General features: G+C 34.7%; 3 non-coding genes across 3 annotated transcripts; 2 read left to right on the top strand and 1 right to left on the bottom strand.

The window, feature by feature from the left end:
* Positions 1–3,178: 3,178 nt before the first annotated feature.
* Trnaf-gaa (transfer RNA phenylalanine (anticodon GAA)) lies at positions 3,179–3,251 on the top strand. Its single transcript has one exon. It is a non-coding gene; the product is annotated as a tRNA-Phe (tRNA).
* Positions 3,252–3,587: 336 nt separating this feature from the next.
* On the bottom strand, positions 3,588–3,660 carry Trnaf-gaa (transfer RNA phenylalanine (anticodon GAA)). Its single transcript has one exon. It is a non-coding gene; the product is annotated as a tRNA-Phe (tRNA).
* A 6,304-nt stretch (positions 3,661–9,964) lies between these two features.
* Trnaf-gaa (transfer RNA phenylalanine (anticodon GAA)) lies at positions 9,965–10,037 on the top strand. The gene has a single exon. It is a non-coding gene; the product is annotated as a tRNA-Phe (tRNA).
* Positions 10,038–12,458: the final 2,421 nt, after the last annotated feature.

Genomic DNA, 12,458 nt, shown 5'->3' with positions numbered 1-12,458 from the left:
TACATTTTAGTTAATTTACTTTTTCAGAGCAATATTTGTAGTTAATGTAAAAATAAAGCCTACTTTTTTAATAATTTTTTATATTTGATATATATGTACATACATACATACGTGTATTATAGTATATAACAAATTATCATAATACATTAAAAAAATTAAATATATTACAATAGTGATAAATATGCATAAATTGTATATTTTATCATTCAAAACTTATGTTCACGTGTATCATGACCATAAAGCGAACAAAAAGCTTTCGCGAATTCAAATCATGGTAAAGGTTCAGGAGAGTGGCTTTTGTGAAAACGGGCACCAATTTTCACGGGAAATGTCTTAAAATTCGTGTTTTTAGTTCCAATTTGCGAATATATATGGCGCGTTATCTATTTTTATGTTTTTTTGTAATAAAAACAAAAAGAAATATTATAATTTTGCACGATATTTACGCTATATATGTACGTAAATGGCATCACTGTTCGAAATTCAATTGGGTACTAGTGATACAAGCAGTGATCGGTCCGAAATAGCGATACTCTCGATATTCGAGACTGAACGAGAATTGATAAAAATGGGAGATACATAATAGAAAAATAAAAATAATTGGAAAAATAAAAAGAAATTAAAACATCGATATTCTCAATATTCGAGTCTGAACGGGAATTGATAAAAATAAGAAATACATAATAGAAAAATTTATATTTCATTATTATTGCAGAAAGAAGAAGAAGTTGGACACAGAAGAATTATGAACGCCGGGGTGTTGGACCGACCACGGTTATTTTTTTCGAGCGCTTCTTGTTCAGACTCGAATATCGAGAGAATAGATAATTCGAAAACGATTAGTGCATGAATCAATAGTGCCCATTCGAATTTACAATAGCGATGCCATAATTTCGAACATAAACTTGCCTTTTTCCTTGAAGTGAAGTGATTGTGAAGTTTTCATATTTTTATAAAAATAACATAAAAACCAATTTCTCTTATTGATTAACTAAACAACATCAATAATTACGTGTATATAATTGATAGAAAATATATTTTTAACATCTAAAGACGTGTTAAGTGTAAAAGTGAATTTTTAATTTCGGGAAATACGATGTTTTTTTATTAAAACAAAGAAAATATTGTTTTTAAAGACACGCGCCATACATATTCGTAAAGCGGAATTAAAAACGAGTATTTTAAGACATTTCCCGTGAAAATTGGTGCACGTTTTCGGAAAAGCCGCTCTCCTGAACCTTTACTCAAATCATATTATCAATTATCAGTTATTCAATATAAAATTATCAATTATTATATATAAAATATCAATTTCTTTGCTGAGGCTTTTCGGAAGTTATTATAACTAAAACGGACACTAAATCTGCAAGATAAGATAAGTACAATTTGTATTTTTTAATAAAAATTCATTTGCACTTACCCGCATATACATATTCTGTGTGTTTTTTTTTTTTGAAAGCAGATTACTTTTCCCCTTTAGCAGCAATCCAATCAATTTTTGCATTGCCGTGGAGACAATATATGGAATACTAATTAGTATGCCATATAATGAAAGCAATGAACTGTCACTTCAGCAGTTTGAAAGATCAGTTCTCATTTCTATGAAAATTTCGAAGACGCAACACTTCCCATTTACACATATACCGGCGGCAGTTTCATTTCGGTAATATTAAATTTAGGAAAGTGAGTATTAAGACGGTTGTGTTTTATTATAAAGATAAAGTACATTTTCAAAATAACATTTTTCCTAAAAATTAATATTTAGTTTAATATTGTTAATTTACAGAATAATTATGCAAAATGGGTTGGGAATTTGCGAAGTCTGAAATTTAATAAACTTATACAATCATAAATTAAAATATCATTGCTTATATTAAATTTATTATTTTAATTGGTGTATTAAATTTATGCCACAAATATTAGATACATAGTAGTCCAAAAATATGAATTCTTATTTTTCCCAGAAATACATTTGTAAAAAAAGGATTTTTCTCCTTTTCTTATTTTTCCAGAAATACATTTGTAAAAAAAGGATCTTTCTCCCTTTTTTATTTTCTACATAAAATATTTAAACAGTTCAAGAGCTCAAAACAACCGCTACATTAGCTCAAACCTACCTACCCGACGGCATTTTGCAAATGATAAAATAAATTTTTCAAGAGCGCAAAACATGCGTTACATCAGCTCGAACCTACGTTCTCTACGCCTTTGCGCAAATTATTATGTTATGATAACAAATGCCCACATACAGATTTGGCAATGGCAATTGCAATAGTTTTGACAGTTAGTATGCCATAAATTTTTGTCTGTGGAGATGCCCCGTAAGAATGAATACAGAATGTGCGCCAATTCACAATAGTCATTCTCAATACATTGACCGAATGAGTCGTTCATATATCGCTAGATTCCGCAATGGGTAGAGCACCCATCGCCTTGCATATTTCAGTTTAGGATTTTTGCATTTTGTGTCATCGTGCAATCTTGCAAGAGCAAGAAAATGACCCTATTTTATATTACACAATAAGTATGTTTTCTAATTACAACGACTTAATGAAATCAGACTGGATACATACAGAGAACGTGTTGTATTCTCTCTAATACAAAATCAAAATATATTAGGGGTATTCTCTTGCTCTTGCAAAACCCTTGCACGGTGCAAGAATTGTAGACTTTTCCACCTAATACAACAGCACAACAACAAACACTCGCAGAAAAATATTTGCAAGGGCTGTAAAAAATATCAGACCAAAGCCCATGTTTATTTGCGTGCAATATCACGCAAAAATATAATTGCAACCCTGTTTTAGCTGTCATTTTACATAAAGTCATATTTTGACGTTAAATTGTTGAGGAACGTAAATTTTAAATAGATTTGATAATTTCTATTTAAATTATATAGATTTGTTTAAACTTTTTTTTGTTAAAAATGTATGTAGAAGGTGCGCCAATTCACAATAGTTATGCTCAATAGACATTTACAATAAATTGACCAAATCAGCAGTTCATATATCACTAGATTCTGCAATGGGTGCTCTCGTGCCCTTGTATATTTCGGTATACGATTTTTGCAATCTGCAATCTTGCAAGAGCAAGAGAATCCCCCTATTATGTATTGTTACCATGGCAGCACTTTTGCAGGTCAGTTATAAAACCAACACTTGACACACTAATTTTATGTGCCGAAATAGCTCAGTTGGGAGAGCGTTAGACTGAAGATCTAAAGGTCCCCGGTTCAATCCCGGGTTTCGGCAAATAATAATTTTGTTTTTTAATAACTTGCTTTAACTCCCATTAAATGCAATAATTACAAAGCACTTTTTTCTATTCATAACTATAAAATATTAAATAAAGTAATGCTCTCGCTTTGCATCTCGTTATATTGAATATTTATATTTTTATTAAAGAGCTCAACTTTTTTCTTAATTTAAGTATTTTATTATTTAAAAGTTGCTATCTCCTTTACCGAGGTAGATAGCGAGAGCATTACTTTACTTAATATTTTATAGTTATGAATAGAAAAAAGTGCTTTGTAATTTATTGCATTTAATGGGAATTAAAAAGCAAGTTATTAAAACAAAATTAATATTTGCCGAAACCCGGGATTGAACCGGGGACCTTTAGATCTTCAGTCTAACGCTCTCCCAACTGAGCTATTTCGGCAACTATAAAATACAGTACAGAGAGCATTTTTGTTAGGCGAGACTGAGCTAACTGTTTTAAAACACGTGTTTCTTATAAGTTTTTGGGCAAGTGGATTGAAAAAAAAATTCTGGAAAAATATGAAAATGAAAATAATAAAAATCTTTCACTTATAGCCAACGGTAAACATTTTCTAGTTCTTTGTTATACACAACGTTCAAGTTGAATTAACCCTTTCAGCCCCAAAGTTGATTATAGGCAACTTCTATGTTTGACATCGTTTAAAAATTCAAATACACAAACACCTCTTTAAAATACACATCTTATTGATTTTATTTGCGCGCTCTTAAGTTCCATTAAAATCTCACCTTTGGCCGTTTTTCTAATCCGGGTTACACTTTCCCCCAGTTTCTGCAGGGGTCTTCTTTTTTAACAGCCCTTAAAATATCGCTGTATGTCATGTTACCGGTTCGCGCAATCACTATCGCATCAGGCCTAGGTCGGTGCTTATATGCTGCCTTCCTTTTCCTTTCCGGCCAGCCATCTTGTTTTCCCGGTATCTGTCCTTTGTTAATTGAGGGTAACGTATCTACTTTTTCCTCGTTATTATACCCTGAACAGGGTATATTAAGTTTGTCACGAAGTTTGTAACACCCAGAAGGAAGCGTCGGAGCTGAGCTGAGTCGATTTAGCCATGTCCGTCTGTCTGTATATATACGAACTAGTCCCTTAGTTTTTAAGATATCGTTTTGAAATTTTGTAAACGTCATTTTCTCTTCAAGAAGCTGCTTATTTGTCGAAATTGTCGATATCGGACCACTATAACATATAGCTGCCATACAAACTGAACGATTGTAATCAAGTTACGGTATGGAAAACTTTCACATTTGTCAATGTATCTTCACAAAAGTTGGCACAGGTTATTATCTAAGATAATAATGTAATATCGAAAGTTGTTCAGATCGGCTCACAATAGCATATAGCTGCCATACAAAGTTGAACGATTGGAGTCTAGGGCTAGTATAGAAAACATTTGATAAGATATATTCACGAAATTTGGCATGAGTTCTTGTTCATAGAAATAATGTAATATCGAAAGTTGTTCAGATCGGCTCACTATAGCATATATAGTAACTGCCATACAAACTGGACACATAGTTACTAAAAGAAATGCACCTGTGAACGGTATATTAGCTTCGGTGCAGCCGAAGGTAACGATTTTTCTTGTTTTTCCTTTTTTGGTTCCTCTAAATGGGTGGTTTTGTTCTTTTTTGGAGGAGTTTGCCTTTTCGGCTGTTTTTCTTCGCAAGGTCTTTTAGGAGTTATTTCCGTTGTTGCGGGCATATTTAGGATATTTCGTCTTGCTTCCTTGCTCTTTTGGTACTCCTCTAAGGCTTTTTCATACATCTTCGTTAAATTGCCAACGAGGTCCCTAAGGTTATTGTTGTTCGCTGTGGTGTACGCTTCATATCTATCAACTTCTTGATTTCTTCACCATGCACAGTCATGTGGTCGCCGCAAGGTTTTACCACCTTCGCTCGCGGCATGTTTTCTTGCAGCGCTGGTGGCGACTATCTTGATCGCGTTGGTTTTTCTAAGCATCTTTATGGGAGATCTTCTAAGTCGCGAAGACCGCTTAGATGGATATATTTCCATTACTGGTGTCCTTTGGGAGTCAGTTCCTGGCACTTTGGTATTATTCGGATCTCTTGCGTTTCCCGCGTCGTTTCCCAGTATAGTAGCATAGATGTTCCTGCTACTGTTGCTGTTACTTCTGCTATCATTTGTATTGTTTGTATTGTTTTTTCATGTAAAATTTCTTGCGGCCAACGCACACTCCTTGACCAGAGCCCGAAGGGGCTGGTTACTGATGGACACCGCGGCTAACACCTCGACAGAGCAGGCTCACATCACCCTATCCATCTCGACAGCTCTCTGCTGAAAAGATTTAAAGGGACTCCCAGTGTGCCGCGATGTACATCGATCAAAAAAAAAACTTTAACAGCCGTACCTGACATGATGAATAGACGCTGACCAGGAAGCCGTTCATTGTGAGTCCGTCGCGCCTGGATTTTTGTATTACCCACCATGCCCATGCATGATGGGGGAGCACACCTATTTTTGAGAGGCGGTATCTGCTCGTCTCTATCGCAGGGGTTTCATCAGCTTAGCTGGGTTTATACCACAACCTTCACTTCTGCCTCTCCTCGTCGGGTGTTGCTTATTCGTCATAACTTATTCCGTAACTAACCTGCTACTACCGGCCGTCCGGCTATCCGCGACCTGCCGACCACCCCGATAGCTTAGAGCTCAGTTGAAAAGTCTGGACCCACTGAGAACCAAGACCAACGGGTTATATGTGCGCGAGTTAAGGAATGTATTCCTTATAATAGTAACAAACATCAAAACAACCTTTTGTTTCAGTAAACAGAATGCAGAAACAACCTTGAGTTCGAACAATTGAAATGCACTATCACTACAAGAAACAATTCTAAACAAACAAGTATCAAAATAACATTGAGTTTGAATAGCACAACAACCTTATCTTAAAACAAAGCAAATGTTTTTAAGCAAACAATATATATGTATGTAAACAAACCTAAACAAATAATATAATCTGAACCTTAACAAAGTATCAACTAGTAATAAGTAAACATACTAGTTAGTATAAATAGAAGTAAGAAACATGTAATAAGTTAGTCTTAAGAGTATAAATAAAGAGTACACATTTCGGTGCAGCTCAAAATATAGGCTATGTTCGTAAATGCCAGAGAACTGCAAAACTCACTTTTTCCTTGAATCAGCTCATACGCAAAAGTTTCTATTCAAGTCCAATCACTGAGCGAAACACAGCGTTGAGTAAAAATCAGCTCATGTTGCCGAATGGCTCATTCGCGTACAATGTGAGCCTTCGGTCCGAAATGCTTTGCTCACGTTTGCTCACTTTTTTAAATATTTGCCAAAAAAATCTTCAAATTTAAACAGACATAAGTATGTATGTAAGTGCTGCAAATCGCTTAAGGAGACGGCGCTTTTATTCAAGCACAGTGAGTTTATTCATATGCGTTGAGTTTGCTCATACCCATTGAGTTTGCTCATAGGCGTTGAGTTTGCTCTTTTGTGTTTTTGTTTTCATTCAACACGATCATTGTTGAGCCGAATGAGCGAACGCTTGAGTAGAGCTGTTTCAACACGAGCGTGAATAAACTCAGCAAGCAAACGAATTTACCGCAATTGAGCTGAATTTAGCTCAGTAGCGAAAACATTCACGAATGCCATTTCGAGCGCTTGAGCCGAATGTGCTGATAGTTCGGGTATTGATCGTGCGTGAACATTTTTGCGCTCAACGGAAGCCGTTCTCTGGTAAATGCATCATGACGCGCATCATGACGATTGCATAACAAACAGAATGTTCAGAAATGCCAATATTGCAGCACTGCAATAATCAAGCGTTCAAAAAGACAACACTTCTATCAGCTGTCACTCATAATTTCTATCAAAAAATTGTTTACTGCATTTAACTACGATGTCTGACGAAAAGTAAGTGCAAAACTGTTTTATTTTAATTTTTGTATTGAAATTTAGTTAAATTATGTTAATAATAATTGTATAAATTATTATTTTTAAATTTTTAGTGAAAATCTCAGTAATGCGGAGACACAGTTATTGCTAAGAGTACGGTTGAATATGGAGGACGAGTTTAAATCGGGTAGAAGGAAAAAAAAAGTATTGTGGAAGAAAGTTGTGACCGAATTTAAAAATGTAAATGAAAACAATAAAAATTAAAATGAAGTTCATCAGAAAAAGTAATAAAAAAATTTTTCAAATAAAGGAAGGTGAGGTAAAGTAAATTTTTTATGATGAAAACAGAGTGGTAAAATAGTTTCTTCTATCGATTCCATTGATATTATCTGAATCAACACGGCGAATGGGGGAATCTTGAATTCCTTCGATTTCATTGTTGGTTTCCATATCGGCATGTGTTATTGTATCGTTAATATGTTCAAAATAACCTCCTTTATTTATGATAAAATTGTGTAAGATAGCGCAAGCGAGTATTACATTAGATGTACATTTAATGCTCGAAGCTTCAATATAATTTAAAATTTTAAACTGTTTCTTAAAAATCCCGAAAGTTTGTTCTATAAAAACTTTGTCTTTTAAAATACAAACATTTGTACCTACAAATTTTTCTTTTTGACTTCAATACCCTTCTTTTTCTTAAATTTAAAGAAAATCTATCATTTCTTTGCTCACAAATTTCGTCTAGTGTTAGATTCAGCAAAATTTCCATTTTAGTATTATACGCGTTCAAAAATGCAAACAAATGTATCTGCAAATTGTCAAAAATTGTATAAGAAGTATCAAACGTCAAACTTGCAGTGTTGCTACTGTTGCTTATGCTGCAAGTCATGATGCATTTACGAACATAGCCGTACATACATATGTATATTTGTATACATTGCCGAACAAATAATGAGCAAGCATACAAACATATGTACATCTGCGTACACAAGTGAATATGTCACCAATAAAAAATTGAAATATTGTTTTACAAAAACAACAATCAATATGGCGCCAAATTGCTGAAGCCTAAATGTAGTAAATTTTACAACAAAAACATTTCCATTCATAAACGCAGACCATTCAACAAGCGACCTCGCTTCATTCATAAAAAACAGACGCAGTAATATCTCCCGAGCATGTCTTTGCCTACAATCGTCTTTTCGCGACGATGGCAAAAGCTAAAAATCATAAATTGAACAACTTTCTGATGTTCTTCTGGAAGACAAAACGTACAACCTCGCAAACTCACAAAGCACAGAAAAAACACAGACAAGTGGCAACATTGCTCTTGTCGATTTAAAATATTTTACAATTGAGCGGCAATAGAAGCGGTGACAATCGGCTATCGTTTGTTATAGCGTGGACAGCGAAAAATGGTGTCAAAAGTTGAGCCCGTGATAAAAACGCAGAAATCCGCCATCTTTTTTTGTTTTCATTTGAACAAAGTTGCCATTGCTCAATAGGAATATATAGTTTTGTACAGATCTAAGTTTTCAATTACAATTTTTTATAAGATAAAATATCAAAACTGAAAACAAAAAATAGTTTATATATTTATAAATAATAGCATACGACTCTGATTTTGAGTTAGTTTGAGAAAATTTCAAACATCTTTAAGACAACTTTTATAATTAGTACAGTATATCGAAATTGGCAACCCTGCGTTGTGAGAGAGCGATCAGCTGACACGTTTCTACGCCAAAAAACCAAATGCCGTGGAAATCTACGGCATCCTAGGGCAAAGAGGAAGGGAGTAGCGTTTTTCGCTGATCACTTACATTGCGCTCCCATAAGATAGGTCGTATCAGCTGACACGTGCCACGGGTTTACGTTGTTGGCTGATCACGCTATTAGTTTCTTTCAGCACAGCTCGGATTTTCTACTAACAACACAATTTTGCGACGCTTTGACGCCGCGTCAGTTCTTCGACACATTGACTTTTTGACAAAGCGTGAATTTCGGCCATTGGTTGTCCGTGACAACGAAGATGCGAAAGATGCGTGCGACACTTGTTATTATGAATGTTTATACATATGTACAGCATATGTATGTAGCTCGCATTTGCTTTCGTAAACATACTGACAAATGTGTCAAGAAATAATATACCTACATATGTATGTATGTATGTATATGCCATAGAAATTCTTTTGCTACAAATGTGGAAATGATAACGAAATAATGCGAATATGCATACATATGTATGCATGTATGTCTTTAAGGTCATTAATTTTTTTTTGAACAAATGAAAGAATGACCCAAGTCGTGTTTATATGAGCACATTTAAGTTCATTTGGCACATCTTCATTTCGTAATTTGTTTAAAATTATTTGCTATCTAATTTTTCCCGATTGTGTAAAAAATTTAAAAATATTACCATTTTTCGGAAAAAATGGTGCATATGATACAAAATAATCGCGCATATGTATGTACATGTGATTTTGTATATTTTTTCTTCAAAGCATTTTATTCATTCTCGGTGAAATGAGTGGTTTTACATAAATATATGCATTTGTACCAGAGAACAGCCTCATTTCTCAAATTACAAATTTTTTTATAAGAGAAATAAAACATAGAAATTCAATTCAACACCTTAGTTTATGTATTTATCAATCATCAGAATTCAATTTGCACCTTCTCTATGTCTTTATGTTCTCTGGTGCAGAGGCTTTTTAAGAGCATGAGAATTCTTTATATTATACATATGTTTGACTAAAATCACCGTAATTTATAAAAATCTCTTGACGAATCTCATAATTGTGCCGAAATAGCTCAGTTGGGAGAGCGTTAGACTGAAGATCTAAAGGTCCCCGGTTCAATCCCGGGTTTCGGCATTCAAAGAATTTTTTTAAATTTTGTTCTTTAGAAGTTGGATGGTTATTATGCCAAGCTTTTTTTCGTTTTAACCCTTTCGGGACGGAGTTTTATTTGAAAACCGGAAATAGTCTCAACAAAAATTTCTGCTCATACTGAAAGATTGGGCTAAAAAATTATGTCCTGCATACTCAGAAATCCTAAAATCGTCCTTTTATCCTGGGACATATAATCCCAATAAACATTTACTGTGGGATATAAAATCCCAATAAGAGTTTTTGACGACTGTTGTAAATTTGAGAAATAAATAAAATCTTAGAAAAATAGCTATATTGTAATGGAATTTCATATTTATTTGAGTTATTATTAAGATAATTTTAATATAATGTGATGTAACTATTAATTTAATTTGTGGAAGAGTCCAAAACATTTGTAGCACAACGCGTTGTTACAGCCAGAGCAGATCATTTTAGTTCGCTTTTTGATTCCAAGTGAAGTGCAGCGGACGCAGCATTGCAACGCTTCTTTGCTCCACTGAAGTGATCTCCAACGTTAAGGCTATCAGTTTTTGTGCGTTTAGGAGTTCTTCCTCCCTGTCGACGAGGCATTGTCTCACGCCTTTTATTTCCTTCGAAAATCATTGCTTCAGCAAGGTGCACAAGAAAGTCTTTTAGTAATAACTTTTGCTTCTTATGTTCAGTATAAACAATCCATGAATTTGTGCCCTAATTATTAGTAGCTTGAAAAACACCTTTTTCCACCACTTTTGAGATTTGCGATTGAAATCATAAACGGTTGTCTTTTGGTCGGCCAATCGACCCCACCCATAATTTTGTTATAGTCACCGATACATTTAGGGCATTTAGTTTTCTTCTTCAATCCGTCTTTTTGCTTCCTCTCAACGTCTACAAGCGATGGCTCATGACAATTCGGAGCTAAGAGGACTTCTTTTGAATCCATCCATCGGGCTGCCAAAATGCCACCAGAGCTGATTTGAAGCTGACTTTCTCCTCTTGCCAACTTTCCGACAAATTTAGGTGTATTCTTTCTGTTTTGCATGTATGTCCCAAGTGCGGGATATGGGATAGTTTCTAACAGTTTAATTGAGTTAAACAAACTTCCTTCTCACGAATTGAAGAAACGAATTTCAAAACGACTTTTTCTCCAAGAGTGGTAGGTACAGCCTGTACAGCGTTTGCTTCCTTACCAGTATAAAGATTAAGATCGTAAGCGTATCCTGTCCTTGAGTCACATCGCATCCAAATTTTGATTCCGCACTTTATTGGTTTCATTGGCATATATTGCTTCATACTTGATCTACCTTTGAATTTTACCATGCACTCGTCAGTAGACTGAAATGAACTTTCACTTCGAGCAGCTGCAAATGTTTGTTTCAGACATTGTACAACATCGGAGATATAATAATCTCTGTAACTGTCGGCGGGCTTACTGCAGTCATTAAAATATAACTTCGACGACAATAATAAATAGCGATCTCGTGATAAACACCTTTTTATAACTGAATTTCCCATCGATGGATTTTTGCTCCTTCAGAGATGGCAACTTATTATAATGCATCATCAATGAAACGCCCAGAAATACCAAAAATTCATTAGCATCGGTTAAATTTCGCTTTGACTGAGCCCGACGATTCATAGCTGTCAGACGCTGATTAGTACATTCAGTAATTCGAATGCACTTTGAACTCGGTGCAATCGTGAGTAAAATCAAAAAGGATTTTGCAGTCTCTCTCTTAGTTGGGATTTCATACTTTGGATTAAAGTTCTGAGAATCGTCCGCAGCAACATTTACCCACTGGGCAACTGGCAGTATATCGTCGTTTATTTTTGTGGGCTTATCCGCCCCATTGATGTTATCGTCAGTTTCTGATGCAGGTTCAGTGCTCTCGGAACTCCCAAGCAAATATTCACTCCCAGAGTCCTCAAAATCAACGTCCGAGTCTGACTCTTCAGACATACTACGCTCAATATCCTCCTGAGTTAGATACCTTTTCGTCCTCTAAAAAACATATTGGGACAAGAAATCCCACGTAAAAACCTTATTGGGATTATATGTCATAATTCTATAAAATGAACTCTAACTTACCCTATAACAGAAAAAAACATCACTAAACAATTAAATATAACAAACCGAAAACTTTTTTATGCAAACAAATGCAAATTTTGTTGATCACGCTTTTATTTCGACCGATTTCAGCAAATTAGTGAAGAAAACTGATCAAATTTCACGTATATTGCGAAATACTTTGTCATGTGGCGTCTACGCGCTGAAATTTACCGCTATCTTTTTGTTTACAATTAAAAATATTCACTTAAATCTGTTTGTGGTACTAATTATATAGGCAATCGCATGCACAGTAAAGAAAATACGAAAGTTAGAAATTTGGTGGGATGTATTATCCCAGTAGTCCCGAAAGGGTT

The sequence above is a fragment of the Bactrocera neohumeralis genome, chromosome 4, assembly GCF_024586455.1.
Source record: "Bactrocera neohumeralis isolate Rockhampton chromosome 4, APGP_CSIRO_Bneo_wtdbg2-racon-allhic-juicebox.fasta_v2, whole genome shotgun sequence".
Classification (NCBI taxonomy): domain Eukaryota; kingdom Metazoa; phylum Arthropoda; class Insecta; order Diptera; family Tephritidae; genus Bactrocera; species Bactrocera neohumeralis.
Note: the sequence above shows the minus strand (reverse complement) of the source record. Positions and strands in the feature narration are given on the sequence as shown.